Source organism: Castor canadensis, chromosome 14, assembly GCF_047511655.1.
Source record: "Castor canadensis chromosome 14, mCasCan1.hap1v2, whole genome shotgun sequence".
Lineage (NCBI taxonomy): Eukaryota > Metazoa > Chordata > Mammalia > Rodentia > Castoridae > Castor > Castor canadensis.
In genome coordinates, this window is record NC_133399.1 from 83,273,681 (window position 1) to 83,293,179 (window position 19,499).

Here is a 19,499-nt window from a genome sequence, read left to right on the forward strand (position 1 = left end):
CTAATAGTTCTTTGGTTTTTCCTTTAATTACCATCCATATTCAAGTTCTGAGAGTCTGTCTTCTGTTGTTCTATTCTGCTGCAATGGCCTTCCATTTTGTTTTGTATCTTTGTTTCTTTTTATCTGAGGTTTTCCATGTCGTGGTTCACTTCCTCTTTAATGTTGTCAATTTTCATCCTTAATTCACTTATCTCTGTATTTGTGGTGCTTTCTGTTTCATTTTGCTTTTTTATTTAGGGCTCCTATGATATCATTTATTTGTTTTAGTGTTTTCTCATATTCTTTACTTTTGACCTCTTGGAATTTCTTGAGTGTCTCTTGTACGTTTTGGTTGAACATGTCTAGTAATGAAATTCTCAGTGATTACTTGCAGGATTTCTTCTTTCAGAATGTTCTTTTGGGCTTCCTTGGGTTCCTTGGCATAGTTTATCTTTGTTTATTTGAGTCTGGATCTGTGTATTCATTTTCTTCATTTCCTTCTGAATCTGTACTAATTTATTTTTGGGGGGAGAATGGTTTCCATCCCTTTTTCATCTTCCCATATTTCCACTTTGTACCACTTCTGTCCCTGGACTATGTGTAATTTAGTGTTAGCTGAGTTACAATACTGAAACTAAAAAAATTAAGGATGATGGAGAATATAGAGAAAAAAGAGAAATAGAAAGGAAAAAAATAAAAAATAAAAAAAGAGTTTATCAAGGAAAACACCAGGGAGAGGTGGTGGACAACCAGAAAGCCAAACCTTTTAAGGAAGTCAAAGAAACAAAGAAAAAAGTCACTGGTTCAGAAGCAGAGGAATTTCAGTCTTAGTATTTCTGTTGTTACTCCTTCAGCATCTGTGTCTCCTAGGCAGGTTTGGAACTCTTCTTTGGTGGGTGGCAGGTGGGTGGGGTCCCATAAGCCTGTGGGTGGAGGCCTGTCATTGAGGCAATCTAGTGGGCTTTGGGAGCATGGGCCTGGTGTGCCTGAAGTGCATGGGCCCAGCCGAGTGGAGATTGTGCATGCCTGTGGATCACCAGCTTGACAGACCTTAGGGGTGCGTTCCCAGCAGAGATCTTGCATGCCTGTGGATTGCCTGCCCAGCAGAAACCATGCCGGCCTGTGCAGGCCTTAGGGGTGCTGCCTGGCAGAGATTGTCTGGTCCTGTGCAGGCCTGAGGGGCATCGCCCAGCAGAGATTGTGAATGCCTGTGGGTTGCTGGCTTGGCAGGCCTTAGGGGCATGGCCTGACAGAGCAGAGATCATGCGTGTATGTGGATCGCTGGCTTCACAGGCCTGAGGGGCATGGCCCACCGGAGATTGTGCATGCCTGTGGGTCATAGGCAGAGATCGTGTGGGTCTGAGGGGTAGAAGTTTGGGGGAGCAAGGCCCTGTGGTCTTAAGAGTGAGCCCAAGGATCGGTGATCCCACATCCTCCTGAGTAGTGACTCTGTGGGCTTATGGGGTGGGGCTTGGCATGCAGCACCAGCTGTTCTTTTAGTAAATCATGGCATGGAGAAGCCTTCCATGAACTAGGAATTCAGAGTGCTGATGTTTCAGCTCTCCTTGGTGCTTTACCTCAGCCAAGGGTGTCTCTTCCATTTTAGCAAAGTCCCTGATTCATGGAGCTTACACAGTCTGAGTCTGTATTTCAGTCACCATCTTGGATCCTCCAGGATTTTCTATTTTTATTGTTATCAGAGAAATTGGACATTTAAGGAATACATAGAATGTAATAAAAATTTTATTTTACCATAGTAGAAAAGTGCTTATGATTCAGGTGAAGGGAAATAAAGTCTAAATGATGTATTTGTCATTGAAAATCCTTTTCGCTAAAGATACATGATCTTTACCCTAGGTACAAACTCAAGGACAATATTTTCTTCATTTAAAACAATTCAGAGCTGGATGCAGTGGCTCACATCTATAACTACAGCTAGACAGGATGCAGAGGTATAAGGATTATGGTCAAGTTCAGTCTGGTCAAAAAGCAAGATCTTATCTGAAAAACACTAAAACAAAAAGAGCTGAGGATGTGGCTTGACTGGTAGAGGCCTGCTTAGCAAGTAGGAAGGCCTAAGTTTAAACTAAACTGTCAATGTCATAAAATATAATTGAAACCTGTGAAATGGTCCAATGGTATCATTGCCAAAGCAATACTAATGTTTGTGTTTATTTACAGTGAACATTTTTGCTGTTATATTTAAGTTTTGTGAAACACTAGTTGAGGGCATGGATGAATACAGTTATGTTCATATTGTCTACAGTAATTGAACTTTAAAGAGTTGAAATAACAAATGAGTGAAATGTTAAAAGATTAAGAGGCATGTTGATGACTAGGCAAACATATGTATAGGTAAATAAACCGTAGTGAAATATATTCCATTTTCTTGGCAAGGGGAATGAAAAAAAATTACTAAGCAGATGCAAGAATGATTTTTCACTTCCTAACTCTGCCCATTTTATAGGTGTGCAATCTTAGTCAAATTGCTTAATTTCCCTCTATTAACATATTGTCATTTATATTATAATCATGGGCATAATTATATAACTAATGTTAGGATTATTAGATTAATAGATATAAATAAGGAATATAAATTAATACTCTCACTGAAGCATTAGCTATTACCATTATTGTTTTATTATAAAATAAAAATATTACATACAATGCCAAAGATATATAATTGAGATAGCCACTTATTCTACTTTTATAAGATATATAAAATATTCTGTTTAAGTATAGATAATATAAATCCATTTTATACCATATTCCATATTTAATTTTGTATCTCAGCAGTTTAAATAACATTTGTGAGGAATAGAGTGATATTTGTCCATGAGTAACACTGCCTTAATGTAGAAAATGTTAAATATTAAACCTTAGTATTTAATTGAGCTTAAATTTACTGTCAATATTTTCTAACATTTTGAATCATATTTCAAAATAAAAAAGCCAAAGAGGTTATTGAAAGGTTAGAAGAGTATAATGAGTTAACTATTTAAATAACCAATGAAATTTAAATGAACAGAATGATAAGAAAATTAAGTTTTGTGACTTCAGCAACATTGACTGACTTTTTTGGGCATTTACCATATGATAGCAGCTTTTTCAAGTGCTTCATATGTATCAACTCAATCTTCCCAGAAAGATGAGGAAATAGATATTTAGATTTGGTGACATGTTTGAGATTTATATATAGATGATCTAGACTGCTTCCTTAACCACAATGTTGTAATATAAACAATGAATTTAAATAAGCCCTGCTTGTTACAGATCAAAATTAAATTCTGAAACATATGACCTTTCTCTTATCTGCAGGAAATGTAAGATATTGAACCTAACAGTAATGGTTAAATTTTCTCTAATAATTTGCTTTCTTTTAATTTATTTTGTCTAAAAATTTGCATAGAGTCATGAGTATCTTGTTCTTTATTCTAATGTTCTGATAAACTAGACATCGTAGTGTGTGAATTTTAAAATTGTTCATATGGTCTGTTTTTGATAGGTAATATAGTAGTTTTCAAGAATATAGAAAATTTTTAAACAGGTTATTGAGAAATAATTGGCTTACAATAAACTGAACATATTTAAAGTGACAAATTTGATATGTTTTGACAAATATGTATGGATATATATGCATGAAACCTTCACCACATTCAAGTTAATGAGCAAATCTATCAGTTCCTTCCCACCTCTCCTGACTTCAAACAAACTTGAATATGCTTTTGTGACTACAAATTAGTTTCCTTTTTCTAGACTTTATGCAAACGGAATGACATGGTATACATTCTTTGGTTGGTTTCTTTCCCTTGTGAGAGTTGTTTTGAGATTCCTTAATGTTGTTGGTTATGAATAGTTAATTCTTGTAATTTCTGCACAGTATCCTGTTGCACAGATAATGCCATTCTTCTGTATAACCATTCTCCTGTGGATTAGCATTAGGTTGCTTCAAGATTTTGGCTCTTTCAGAGAAAGATGTCATTAATATTCAGAGACAACTCTTTTACAGACAACTCTTCATTTCTTGGGAAAAATGTCCAAAATGACTGAATTTTATGGGAAGTATATGTTTAACTTTCTTTTGTAAATTATCAACTGTTTTCCAAAGTGATTTTTACCATTTTCCAAATTCACCAGAATTTTGTGAAGTCCCAGTTTCTTCACATCCCCAACATTTTTACTTTTCGTCCTATAAAGAAGTATGTAGCAAGTGATCTTTTTGTTTTTAATTTTTATTTTTCTTATGAGTAATGATGTTAAAGGGCATCTTATGTACTTATTTGTGATCTCTGTATCTTCTTTGGAGAAGGGTCTTTTCAAATCTTTTTCCTATTTAAATTTATTTTAAAATGTGTAATAGCTTGATTAAGATTCACTTGATACATAAACATAAAAAGCTGCACATGAGTTATGTATACAATTTGATGAATTCGAAATGGCATACACATCGAATACCATTCTCACAATAAAAAACAAGTACATCACCTCCGAAAGTTTCCTCAAATCCCTTTGTGATGCTTTTCCTTCTTTTCTCATCTGAATATGTGTAGTAAGAACAAGTAACATGATATCTAGTTGCTTAAAAATTAATAAGGTCATATATGTTTTCTTAAAAGAAATTTAGTAATTTTATCTTTCTATCTATTTGTATAGTTCATGGACGACATCGCTTTTTGTATAAAGTGAGTCATATTATTCTATCATCTTTTTAATATCGATTATATCCATGGTTATTATGCTTCTCTTATTTCTAATGTTGCTGACCTCTAACTGTCCTTCCTTTTCCTCATCAGTGTAGAGTATTATCCAGGGTCTTGATTTTTCTCAAAAACAAAACAAGCTGATATTGTTGATATTATCTTTCATTTCTCTTATAGGTGATTAATGCTACAAATTTACTTTTAAATACTATTTCAGGTGCATCCAACAGATTTCAATATGTTGCTTTGATTTCATTGAGTTTAAGATTCTAAAATTCTTTAGCTAATTTTCTCTTTGTATCTGGTTCTATGAACTTTTGGTTTTTCTAGGTATTATTATTTATGTTAGATTTAATTTGATGTGATCAAAGAGAATAATTTGCAATGCTTGAATCATGGTAAACTATATTGAGATTTAGTTTTTTTCCTCAGTAAGACTTGTCTTGGTAATTGATCTGTATGAACTTGGAAAGAATCTATAATGCACAGTTACTTATTTTATAAATGTCAGTTTGATCAAATTGCTAGTATTTTTCAAATCTGTTATAGTCTTGATGATCTACTTACCACATCAATTTTATAGAAAGCGCTATTAAAATTTCCAACTACAATTTTGGATTTCTCTATTTTACCCTTGTAGTTCTAGCATATTTTAGTTCTAGTATGCTTAAACTCTGTTATTAGTTGCTTAAACCTTCAGTACAGTATGTTTTGCTTATGAACTAATCAGTTTATCATTGTCAAATGAGGTATTCTATTCTTGCTAGTGTATTTTGCCCATATATACATATATAGTGTGTGTATATGCTAATAAATCAGAATTATTATGAAGTAGACAGAGCAGAATTTTCTTCTGCATTTATAGAAACACTTTTTCTCTCCCTTTCCCACAAAATTGGGAAAATATTAAATGTACCTATCACAGAAAGAAAGATACGTTATATGAGAGACTTTTGTAATGTGTAAGGCTGATTCATGGTGTTAGACCTTGTGATGACTGTAAGGATGAAATCCACTGCAATGCAGAAATTTGGTATAATTCAAAAATGTGGATGCAGAAAAGTACTCGACAATAAAAGTTATATTTCTTTTTTGCACATTTCACTAATAAAAAAATATTAAATACTTATTTAATCTGCATGAATCTTTGAGCACTGTTTGAACTTATAAGTGTTTCCAATATAACATAAAATAAATTAAAAAATTAATATTTTAATTTCCCTTTTTGGAGTTTTTACTGAATGTTCTTCATTTTAAAGGCAATGTATACATATACATGTTTATTTTTATTCATGTCCATATTTGAGTATATATGTATGTTTATTTAAAAATTTTCCTTGGGTTTTCCAAATATTTGAAAAAGTTTGTCTTACTTTATCCTGATTAAGTCAATACAAATCAAAATATAATTTTTCCCAATTTCTTGAATTATTCTGTGTCTAATGACAATATGTGTCTACAGTTAGTAGAAACATAAGGAAAGACACTAGTCTTGGTATCAGGAGTCTTTTGTATTGTTTTGGTTTTCCTACTATCTAGACCTCTGTGTGAATGTTCAGAGTCCACTCAGACTCTTGGGGAATGACTTTTCTAGTAGTAAAGTTAGATGTTTGGCTAGGAGGAAATTTTAGTCTATATTAAACACTAAGTGTAAACAATCTTTGAAAATGGGTATGTAGCTGGATCACTGGCTGAATACAAGAAACTGTATTTCTATCCCAGGGAAATGAACAATAATGTAGGTACAATGTAAATAAGTACAGTAAAAATCTTTATCTAGAAATTTATCTCTCAGATGTTCCACTGTACCAGTATCAGAAGCTGAGAAATCAGCTGAACTGAAAACTACACTTATAAATACATGTTTATATCACTAGTCCACAAATACATGCAATGTATGTGTTCTGTTAATATTTCACAGCCATTCCAAGAAACAACAAAGGTTTTACCATAAGTTTAATGCATCTACAATATTTTATGAATAAAGTAAAATAAAAAGTGATTTTTTTATTATTGACTACAGTTTTAATGGTATTCATTTTTACAAATCATATTCAATGGACAAATCACATATATGTTTTCTCTTGTTCTTTTCTATATTTGTATTTGAAAGATTTTAAAATTATAATAAAGGTTAACTAGTGTCTTTGTGTCCTGTTGTATTTCTCTAGCCTATATACAGTTTTACTCAATGTGATTTAGGAAGGTAGAGAAAATGTTATCAGTGTAAATAATAAAGTTGCAACATTTTCTTCATATGATAAAGGAGAAAGAGGTCACATAAAAGGACATACAAACAGTTGTGTCTTGGCAACAGAGTAAGTAAAAAGAAATGGCCAAGATCTCTTTAGGAAAGTAGGAAGTAGAGAAAGAACAACACATGGATGTGTGTAACATTTCATCTCCTATAGGTAGATTAACTCAATCATTCCTGGTTACAAATAAAACATGATCATAGGAAGCGTCATCTATTTCCTAATTGGTGCACCAAAAGTAAAGTTCAAGCCAGGCTAAATTAGTCAGACTCTATCTCAAAAATAAAATACAAATCAGGTTCTGGTGCCTTGTGCCTGTACTCCTAGATACTTGAGAGCATGTGATAGGGAGGATCGAAATACAAGGTCACCTCAGAACAAAAATTAGAGAGGTCCCATTTCAAACAATAGTTGGGAGCAGTGGCATGCTCTGCTCATCCCAAGTTATGTGGAAGACTGAGATTGTGAGTTTTGGGGTTCCAGGACAGTATGGGCAAAAAAAATATGTGAGATTCTATTTAAGTGGAAAAAATCTGGGTGTGGTGGTACACACCTATCATCCCAGAGACAGGAGGAAACATAAAATAAAAGGATCGTGGTTCAGGCCAGACTGGGTAAAAAGTAAGACCTTATCTTAAAATAACCAAAGTGAAATGCGCTGGACCCTAGTCAAGTGGTAAAGTGTCTGCTTAGCAAGCATGAAGTCCTGAGTTCAAACACTAGAAGTAAAACAAAAAAGGGATAGGGACATGGTTCAAATTGTACAGCCCTGGCTTAGCATGTGTGAGTCCCTGGGTTCTATCTCCAGTACTGCCAAGTGCTATATACTTGTATAGCTAATGTACACCTTATTTCCTCTCTCATCCTGCTTTCTTACCTGTACCCAAGTATTCAGTATTATCTATCTGTGGTCTATTGAGGGTCTTGGATAAAATTTCAAGAAGGGATTAAAGTGTGAAGCTCATGGGAGGTGACCCACACCCCCTCCCTTAGTGCTATCACATTCTATGACACAGTTTATCTTTGTAGTGGACAAAAGGCAGGCACTTGGGACACTGAGAGGCTGATATTGTTTAAAATACCTAGAGACAATTCCAAAAGTTTCAATTCTGAACATTTATTTGGTTATAGATATTTCCTAAAACACTAAATCTTTTGCTAGTTGGTGATGTTCTAACCAAGAAGAGAATTTCTGCATTAAACTCCTCTTTCCATGTTAATTTTAAAATTCAGAACATGTGGAAAATCATATTTTGGTTTTAAAATACCATTTTTTGTTATAAATAACATGACTTTTTCCCCCTAAAGACTTAAAAAATGTTTTTAAGTGTAGCCTATGAATCCTGGGAACAATTTTGTCAGATAAGAAACAAATATTATTGGACTTATATTTTCTCTGTATAGAAATAATGTTGAAGAGTCTTATCTGAGGGCATTTCACAGATGATAGAAGCTAGTAATAAACTTCATGATTTCTGAAGCAGTGTTCTAAGTATTACACAATTTGGTCTTTTCAAATTATTCACAATACTGTTATCACAATAAATTTTTCAGCAGGATGAAGTTCTATTAAAAGATTTCAGGAGTTTACAAAATTCTAGAGTTTCTAGTTTTACTGATTATTGTTTATATAAAATTTCCTTGCTGTGTGCTTTTAGGAAGGATTTTAAAGATATTTCAGAAATACAAATGAACATTATATTGTGTTTCAGGGTATTCCTAAATATATTAGTGAATTTGCATCATAGAAACAAAAGTTGATTTCCTTATATTATCTTAATGATTTTCTATTTTTGTTGTAGTTTCTATCTTCAATTTTTTTGACATGTACTTGAACTAGACATAAAAGGTTAAGTATATTTTTTGTCTTCTGTAACAAAATGTAATCATGTTTATAATGTGCTAAACAAAAAAAATGCATATTAAGCAATTTCTCATCAACTGACATTACTAGTCAGTGAATAAATTCATCACTACTACTTTCATTTGAATTAACCTTTAAAATTTTTGTCTTATCATGAGTGAAAATTATTTGATACAGATAAATTGTTTTATGTAAATTTCTACCTATATGTATAATAAACTTGTGCTTATCTAATTACCTAATTTCATATAATGTATCTCTTTCAAATAACTTATGTTATATATTTGAATTTTGTTCAATGAACAAATAGCTTAGCTGAACCTAAAGTTACTTGTTTTATTTTATATTTATAAATTAATGTTAATAATTGATGTCATTGATTTGCAGTGAAATAGCAATATTTTAGATCTCCATGACCACTTAAAATATTTTAAGACATGTGGCTGCTTACATTTTTAAATATTTCAGATTTTTATTATTCATTTTTGTGTTGCTTTTGTGAATCAATTAAGAAGGCACTGTAGATTTTTTCATTTGAAAGTTCAAAGGGCATCAAAATGATGTCAGTTTCAGTCTTGAATTAATCACTGCTATTTTTTAATGCATAAAGATCCTGTGTCACATTCTGTAACCTTGATCTTACAATCAGTGCCATATCATCTTGCATTAAAGTACCAGCTGTTGTCATCTTACAGTTTACACATTTAAATAATACACTAATCTAAAATATGACTTTATAAGAATTATAAAGAAAGTGTGATTCCTTAGCTGATCACTATTGAATGATAAAAAAGGACTAAGTTCTTATAAAAATCATGACAACATTTTTATTTAAAATTGATTATTTAAAAAATTTCTAAACTACATAGTAAAATAGTTGAAGGTCATCATTTATGTTATACTAATTGTACAGATTTGAACTAAAGAGATTTTCTATAAAGTAGTTCCCTAAATGACAAAAAAAATGAAGCATGTTATAAAAATTTAAACATTATCTGAGTATAAAAAGTGAAAACAAAGGGAAAATATCCTTGTATACTTGGTAATATCATTACAAGTTTTTATTATTTGCCCAATCACATTCTTCTTTATGATGTATCTCTTTATGTTTTTTAAGAAGATAAAGTAAAGCAAGGTAGCAAACAATCTATATTTGCAGTTTAGAAGTGGAAGAAAGGTATCTTTGGACAAAGAAATTGTTTTTTGTGGTGCTGGGGTTTGTACTTAGGACTTTACATTTTCTAGGCAAGTGCTCAAACTCTTGACCCACATCTCAAGCCAAATTGGTTTTAATGACATAAAAGATGGAGTTCTGTGTCAGGATCTGTCACTTGCTAATTTTTAAGTAACTTTTCCTTCTTAGTAACAGTGATCTTGATTCTCATACTGACTTCAAATTCAGTTATCTCTGAAAAGTAAAAAATAGTAATTGACCACAGATATCCATGTTAGTCTTTCTCAACAATACAGACACACACACACACACACACACACACACACCCAACACAAAGATGTATACACAGTCAGAATGTATATTTCTACCATCATCACTTCCTCCAGATCTTCTCCTGTCTATGTCCATGTTTATGTCTTTGTCTATCTGAAGTGTAAATTCATTTCCATGTCAACCCACAGACTACTATTGGCTTTTTTCTAATCTCAAAGGTAGAATTTCCTTTCTTTGCTTATCAAAGCACCTGAATAAGTTTAACCCTGTGAGACCAAGTGGTTTGCAAAGAAATTTTATACTCTACAGTTTATCAGAATTATGTTCTACAAATTCCCACTGCAAGATTTGTTTGCTGAGGAAGGCTGGATTCTGTGGTTGTTTTAAACTTGTATGTCTGGGACATTCACAAGTATGGGATGGCCTCTGGAAATAGCCTTAGTTGGCTGCACGACAGAACCATGTTAGAATGGTACTGTTCCTCTGCAGGTTCTTCTTGTGATTTCTTTTGCCTTGGGAGATGTTGTCCATTCCTGAAAATTGGGAAGAATGAGAAATTAGAAATAGTCACATGTCATTGCTAACAAATAGAAAATTTCCAGGATAGAAGACTGATTTTAGGGACCTTCTCAATAGTGTTTCCTATTCAGCAGTCAAGACATGATGCAGTATCAAGTACGATTAGGAAGTGACGGTCTGGTGATGCTCAGTTTTTCCAAAAATTTTGAGTCATAAAGTTGAGTGGATGGCAGACCTAATTCAGTTTCAGTGCACAGTATCTCATAAAGTGTAAACCACACATTTATCTTTGAAGAGAATTAGGAATCAAGCTCCTGCACTTTTTCTTTTCATTCTAAAACCGTGCTGTGTGTGAGACTCTAAAGTGGCACCCCATTTTGAGATACTGGATTTGCTGATCTGTGGGAACAAGTACCTAATGTGCTGCTCAGTTGTCAGCAGATTTTCTTCTTCAATATTTGCAGCAATAAGTAACTGCTTTGGAAAAATTTAGAAATGCCAGTGTCATTATCATCTAAAAATCAATAAAATAATGACTGGCTGGCTATAGTCCTAAAGAGTTGGGTTGCTGTAAAACATAAGCTATAGGCAGATCTCTATGCCATAACCCATGGAAAAGAGGTCCATCTGCCTGAGAAAAGAATTGTACACATTATGGGATAAAAAGATATGCCTTCAAAATTTTGTAATAAAAATTTAAGGCTGGGTGTGGAGACACACATGGAGAGACAGACATCAAGAGACAAAGACAACAGGAGGATCATGGTTGGAGGCCAATTCAGGCAATAAGTTCATGAGAACTCATTTAAACCAATAAAAGCTGAGCACAGTGGTGCACATCTATCATCCCAGCTACACAGGAAGCATAAATAGGAGGTTTGTAGTCCAGGCCAGCTTAGGCAAAAAACATCTGAGAACTTACTCAAAAAATAATAAAAGCAGAAAGTTCTGGCTCCATGGCTGGCGTAGTAGAGTGCCTGCTGAGAAAGTGAAAGGCTCTGCATTCAAGTCTCATTATCACCAAGAAAACTTGATTAAATATTAAGACTTATTTTCAAATTTAGCTCAATCTCAACCAAATTCCACAGTAATTCTCTAAGAATATCCCAGCTTTACAGTGTTCCTTCTCTTACCTTGTTTCTACTTATTTGCATAGAATTCTTATTTATTAATTTGTAAAGGTAATTGTTCTGAATTAAATAGAAAGCCCCTCATTCAAGAGGTGTAGAATAATATGTATTTAACTATTGAAAACTAAGTTTAAAAGTATTATTGTACATAAAGTATGTTTGCTTTAAATAAAAACATAGATAAAGAAATGCATCCAAAAAGAAACAAATCAGAACATGTTGAGCATTTTTGTTGAGTAAACGCCACAGATCTGGTGTAACGGTACTGCAAAGATTTGCAATGAAGAAAGAAACTTATAAAGTAGGGACATGGATAGATTGATAGATATATCTGATGGGGCTGGTGGACTGGCTTAAGTGAAAGAGTGCCTGATTAGCAAGTGTGAGACCCAAGTTCAGTTCCCAGTAACAAAACAATAAAAGATAATGAAATGATATCTATGATGTATTTGTTTATTTGGGCATTGAAATGTAAGATGCCTGTTAGAATGAAGTCTCTTTTGAGATTAACTTTGAAATTCTGGTCAGGCCACAGTATTTAAGGGTATGAAAAGTCTGGCACAATTTACCTGACCTGTAAAATAATGAGTAATATAAAATTAGCTGCCATACCCACAGGTTCTGTATCTGTAAATTCAACAAACCACAGAATGAAAATATTTTTAGAAGAATCTGTATTGAGCATGTTTAGACTTTTTTTGTCATCATTCTCTCTATAATGTAGTATAAGTATACAGAATTTGCCTTGTATTTGATATTATAAGTAGATCTAGAGATAAAGTATGCAGGAGGGTGTGTATAACTTACTTGCAAATACTGTGTCATTAATATTGCAATTTGAGCATTCATGGATTTTGTTATGAAGGAAGACCTGGGACCAATTCCCCAGAGACACTGAAGAATGACTTACATCAGCCTCAATTACTGCCTAGTTAAATTTTTTTTAAAAATCCCTTTGTACAGCAGATTATAGCATTTTTTATTAAAACTAAATCAGATATGTTATACTCCGAATATAATGTGACTTAGTTCCTATAACTTTACATTCTCACTTAAAACATTTTTCTCATTTTGTACATGATCCTGACAAAAAGTTTTTCACCATGAACTCCTATAATGCCATTTACTTTCTGACAAACTCTCTTAACATTCTCAATGTTCTTGTAGTAATCAAGGTCCAACCTACCATTTCAGAACAAAAAATGATGTTAAAAAATCAAAGGTTTTATGATACATGATATCAGTAATATAAAGCAAGAACACAGGTACAAAAAGAAAGATAGACTGCAGTAACCAGATGCTTGGTTGATGAACTAAGACTGCCATATTGATTGAGATCATTTGCCTTTGACTCAGAGAGCACCAAATTTTAGTCTGCAGTAAAATGAAATGATGTCTATGAAAATATTAGCGTCATAATGAGCATATCAAAAGTGTGAAGACTTGAAATTTATTAAGGTTTTCAGCACTCAGATCTCATCATGCCTGCAGTGTACCACGTATGCACATTGCAATGTGGACTTTAATTAATACATTTTGTAGAAGGATATTGCAGACCTTTGATGCTTAGCCATTTCCACACTGTTCATGGTTACCTAAAATACATTGTTACAAGATTCTAAAGCCCTATTTCAAGGATTTTGTTTTTATTTGGGTTATGGATACCTTTCCGCATAAATTTATATTCGAAGTTCGTATTAAAACTCTTATTGTTGTTTATAAATTTATGTTACTTTAGATGTGAATTTACATATAAATTGAAACAAAAATAAAACTTCTCTGAAACAGAAATCTCCAACTATAATTTAATGTTTATCTTTCTGTATTATATTTAAGCCAAGACAAATTGAAACGAACAATTCTTTCTTAATAGTACATGATAAAACATCTTAAAAGGATTCAGGACAAGAGCTTAGCTAATCTAAATTCATTTGTATTTGATCAAATGAAACACACTTAGACAATGTTTGTTCTGCTCTTTTTAAATTATAAGATTCAACCTTGAAATCTAACATGTGCGTTGTCAGATATATAACACATTTTGTGATCTAAACACTGTTATTCAAGCTATAATTTAAGCACAATGTCTATAAAAATGAATAATTGTTGTTGATTTTTTTCTCCTTTTCTTTGTAAGTTCTGTCTTTCATTTTTCTCTAATCATTTTAATTTACACATGAAGACATTTTCACTTTAAATTTGAAAAGTGCATTCAACCCTACACCTTTCGGTTGTTCTTGGATAATGCATTTTGAGTAATTGTATATATTTGTGTAATAAATAAAAATGGGGAAAATGAAACAAAAATTCACGTGAGAAACAAGGATCTCTACATGATTTTACACCAAGATTCACCAAGAAAACAGATTTATATCATGCCAACCTGCCTAGACAACACTTCAGTTTCTACCATTAGGTTTGGTTGAAAGAAAAATGTTCAGTTGCCAGAATAAACTGGGTTTGATTGCTCGCACTGTAACTTCAACTTGTTTGGTGTGAGCTAAAATATGCATTCCTTTTAAGTTTCAGTTTATCATTGAGCAAAATTACAGATGGTAACATAAGGTTTTACAAGACAATGAAAGCCACAGGACTGTCTGTAACACAACCATATGAAATAAATGCTGCTTTATTTTTAAGCCTTTTCTTTTTTGTCTATTTAGCTAGTCCTAAGACAAATTTTTTATCCTTTGACATCAAAATTCAAATAAGACAGCATCTATCTTCCTCTCAGCTTAATCCTATCATTCCATTCCCAAATATGTAATGTGACTTCAGCATCCACTCCTCCAAAGTCAGAAGTAAGAGTCCTCCCACTATCCATCAGATGTGAAATCCCAGCAGTCTGTTAATTCTACATTTTATTCCACAGGGGCTTCATCATGATATTTCCATTTATGAATACAATATATCCTGGTTTGATAATTTTACATTTTAAATATCTTTCCAATCCCTTCACCATCTTAACAGCCCTGTGCCAAATTAACATTCTCTCTCTTTCTTTGTCTCTATCTCCCTCATTTAAAAATGATTAAATGTCATTTTCCCAAGTCACAATGGTCTCTCATACCCGCCTCCTTAAGAATATAATGCTCTTCTTTACTTGAAATAAACCTCCTGTCAACTGCTACTCAGGAACTCACTTTTCTGCCCCTAAAATTACTTCCATTAAGAATCATCTCAGAAGAGATGATTCATATCATACTGACTCATATCCCCTCCCTTTACACATTCACGTCTAGGTTATATGCTATTTGCAATGATGAATCTTGTATTTGTTTGCTAATTAATCTATGTTCATAGCAATGTTATGATATAACATATGATATAAACTGTGTTGAATTGAATTTTATATTATTAGAGCATAGAGGATTATAAAAATAGTACCTCTCATTATATCTCAAATTCTTTATTGAGGGTGAGTGGTGATATGGCAATATTAGTGGTGGAAATTTTGTATGTGTCACCATTTGTATTAAGGTTCTTTGTTTAAGATGACATGAAATAAATGATGCATGTTTGCATAGAAATTACATGATATTGTCTGAATATGACCCCTCTAGAAATTATATGTTGGAACATAGAAGTAAAACATGATAACTTTGGGAAGGGATGAGGTCACAAGGGCTGAGCTGTCATGAATGGGATTGTAAAGATACAAAGGAAGGATGTTAGCTCTTTTGTCTTCCAGCCATATGTAGTCACAGAAGGAAAGAACAAGTCTTCACCAGACAGTGATTTTGCTAGGTCCTTAATTTTGAACTTCCCAACCTCAGAAATGCAGTTTGGAAATTTCACTGTCTAATATATTTTGAAGAGTAGCCTGAATGAAATAAGACTCACTTCTTTAATTATTTTGAGCTGACATAGTCTCACATCTTTATGAAGAAAATTTTTTTTCTTTTTGTTATTTTTGTTAGTTTAATCAAACTACAGTATTTCTTCAGGATTCCTTAATATCCTAGTGAAGGAAATAATCAGTGAAATTAATATTTTTATTATAGAAAATATATTAGAGAAAAAGTCCTGTAGTAGCTCTGTGCTGGTGGCTCATGCCTGTAATCCTAGGTACTCAGGAGGATCGCAGTTTGAAACCAGCTCAGGCAAATAGTTCACAAGACCCTATGTTAAAAGAAACTATCATTAAAAAGAGCCAGTGGATTGTCTCAAGGTGTAGAGCCTGAGTTCAAACCCCAGTACTTCAAAAAAAAAAACCAAAAAATAATTTGCTACTTAATGGGCTTATAATTAAGTCAATGTCTATAATTCTGTACATGGACACAATAATACTTTTAATTTGTTCTACTTAGCTTTCTTTCCTTGAGTTATACATGAGGAAAAATGTGTTGCTTACTTAGTAAGACTTTCTAAGTGCTTTTTATTAATCTGTCTTCTAATAATTAAAACTTAAAATATTTTCTCATTTATTCACATGCACATGGACTACTATACCAAGCATAATACACATTATTTAGAAAAATAATGTAAAATGTACATAATTTATAATAATTATGACATGTTTTTAATGTATTAAAGTTCTGTGAACTTTAACACATTTGGGCTAAACTATAAAGTTTCCATTTGTCTCCACGGGAAATGTGTGGAAGATACTGACACATTATTTTTTATAGACTTGTAATTGTAAGAGACCATAATTGGATTGCACTGTGTGGTTAATAAAGAGATTAAAAATGTGTAGCCACAAACAGCAAATATCAATGTGTTTTATAAGAATATTAGTTTGGGTTTTGTGTTGAACAAGAATTAAAAGAAAGTGAATCTGGGACTCAGAATGGGTTGTAACTCTTTTGTGGGGACAGTAGGGCAAAGTCTTGCTATGTAGCTCAGGACAGCTTTGCAGTCCGTATGTAACACAGGCTTCCTTAAAGTTGAGATCCTCCAGCCTCAGGTTTCTGAGTTCTGAGATTATACATGTGACCCACCATACCTGGTAGGCTGTTATATTGTTAAATGAAGGCAACAGTGATTTGAGTGGAAACTGTAACCATTAGATTTTTAAGAGAATGGTCACATATGAAATGGTGATTGATAAAAGAACTATTTCTATTCATTTATCATATTATAATTAATCTTGGCAATTAACCAATACACAACCTTTGAAAAGTAATATAACCACTGCGTATGTTTCCTTACCTGTCGAAAAGATGATAGTGATAGTTAATTTATAGATTTGTTATGAATATTAAATAATGCACAAATGATTTAAATTCAAATATCTACAAGACATGATGATGCTGATGCTGATGATTATAAAGAATAGACACTTTTTGCAAACACTAATTAGAAGTAGCCGGTAAAGGAAAGGAAACATTTAAATATGACTTAACAGTTCAATTGCACATGAGGGAGAGAGAAAGAGAGTTGGGAACAGTAAAAGAAAATAAGTGAATAAGTTAAATGTCTGATTTAAAACAAGTTGTGTTTTAAAACATGAGAAATACTAAAAATTAGTCGAAATTAGGTAATTAAAAATGGATAAATGCAGACAGAATGGGTGTTATTGGATTGTAAATGCCTATACAAAACCCATAAAACCTATAAAAGAGAAAAATATTGTAAGGAGAAAAATACTCATTGTATTTTAATACATGGCAGGAAGAAAATGACACTACAGTGGAATGGAAAAGTGAAGGAAGAAATGTCTATTACCAAAGAATATGGGAATAGAGAAAAGATGGCAAAATAATATGAAGAATAAACTCATAAGAGTGTCCAAGCCTTATCAGCTCACTATATCTTATTAAGGTACATGCGCATTCAATGAAAATTCTCATATTTTTGACATCAAATGCACACACACACACACACACACACACACATATAATTTTGGTTCATCTATTTGTAAACTTTAGATGTTGGAACTTCTAACTCCTAGGCGTTTACTACTATTACTTAAGTATTTAGGATTTTAACTCATTATCAAGATCACATCAAGTCATACTATTTAAAGCTGAAAATTCTAGGAAGAAACTTGAAGTAACTTATATTGCCAGCATTACAACCCACTTTGACTTATGGGATTATCTATTATTAGTCAGTAGAGGCATTCCTTTATAATTCAGGTAGATTTCTGTCTGGTCCTGTAATTTCCATTTAGCAACTTCAGCAGAATGAGAATTTCTCATTTCCAACATCTACATATATCAAAGCTAATTATCCATAACCATAGTGCCTTGTATCTTAAAACAATACACTTATTATATCTTACAATATTGTACATCATAAATTTAGCAAGGATTGCCAGGGCAAAACTTCTATCCCAAGTGGTGTTAACAGAGATTATTTGATAACATTCTGCTGACTATTCACTTAGTCTGGACCAAGAGATGGATTCATGCATGTATCTTCTGTCTGTGTGAATGAAAGTCCTGACTCAGATGGGGTAGTCAGTATTGTGCTTAAACATGTAAATCTGTGTGTCTTGGCTTTCTTTACAGAATGAGTGCCTCAAATTAGTTAGCATTCTTATGTTCTCACTCATGACTCCTGGAGAGCTATGTGGAAACTATCAGTCCTCTTAAAACTTACCTTGAAATTGACACACCATCACGTCTGCCATGTTCTGTTAGTCAAACATGTCCCTAATGCCTGCCTGAAATCAAGAGGATGTAATCTTTTATTTCTCAAGAAGGGGGATAGTTTGTTCTATCTGTAATCTACTATACGTGGAAAAATCATGATTGTTTCTGCCTCTATCATATCCTCACATACATGAAGAAACGGTTCTTTACCAACAGATCCAAAAGAAACAAGAATGAAAAAAACATACGGTGTAGAAAACTTAAAGTAATATTTTATAAGCGCCTTTCTTAGTAGACTGCATCAGATCATTTTCTAAACATCAATCTTCCTAAGAATTTAAAAAACATATAGTAAGTGATTTATTAATTATTAACATAACTATTAACATAGTTACTTCTCTTTTCTACTTCTGGTAATCCATTTAATGATGTGGCCTGAAGTTGAAAAAACAAAGAGAGAAACAAAAAAGGAAGGAAGGAAGGAAGGAAGGAAGGAAGGAAGGAAGGAAGGATTCCTCTCAATACTCTATATGATTAATTTTTTTTCTTTTATTATTCATATGTGCATACAAGGCTTGGTTCATTTCTCCCCCCTGCCCCCACCCCCTCCCTTACCACCCACTCCACCCCCTCCCTCTCCCCCCCACCCCCTCAATACCCAGCAGAAACTATTTTGCCCTTATTTCTAATTTTGTTGTAGAAAGAGTATAAGCAATAACAGGAAGGGACAAGGGTTTTTGCTGGTTGAGATAAGGATAGCTATACAGGGTATTGACTCACATTGATTTCCTGTGTGTGGGTGTTACCTTCTAGGTTAATTCTTTTTGAAGAATTCTCTAGTTCCTGGTCCCCTTTTCCTATTGGCCTCCTAGTTCCTGGTCCCCTTTTCCTATTGACCTCAGTTGCATTTAAGGTATCTGCTTTAGTTTCTCTGCGTGAAGGGCAACAAATGCTAGTTAATTTTTTAGGTGTCTTACCTATCCTCACCCCTCCCTTGTGTGCTCTCGCTTTTATCATGTGCTCAAAGTCCAATCCCATTGTTGTGTTTGCCCTTGATCTAATG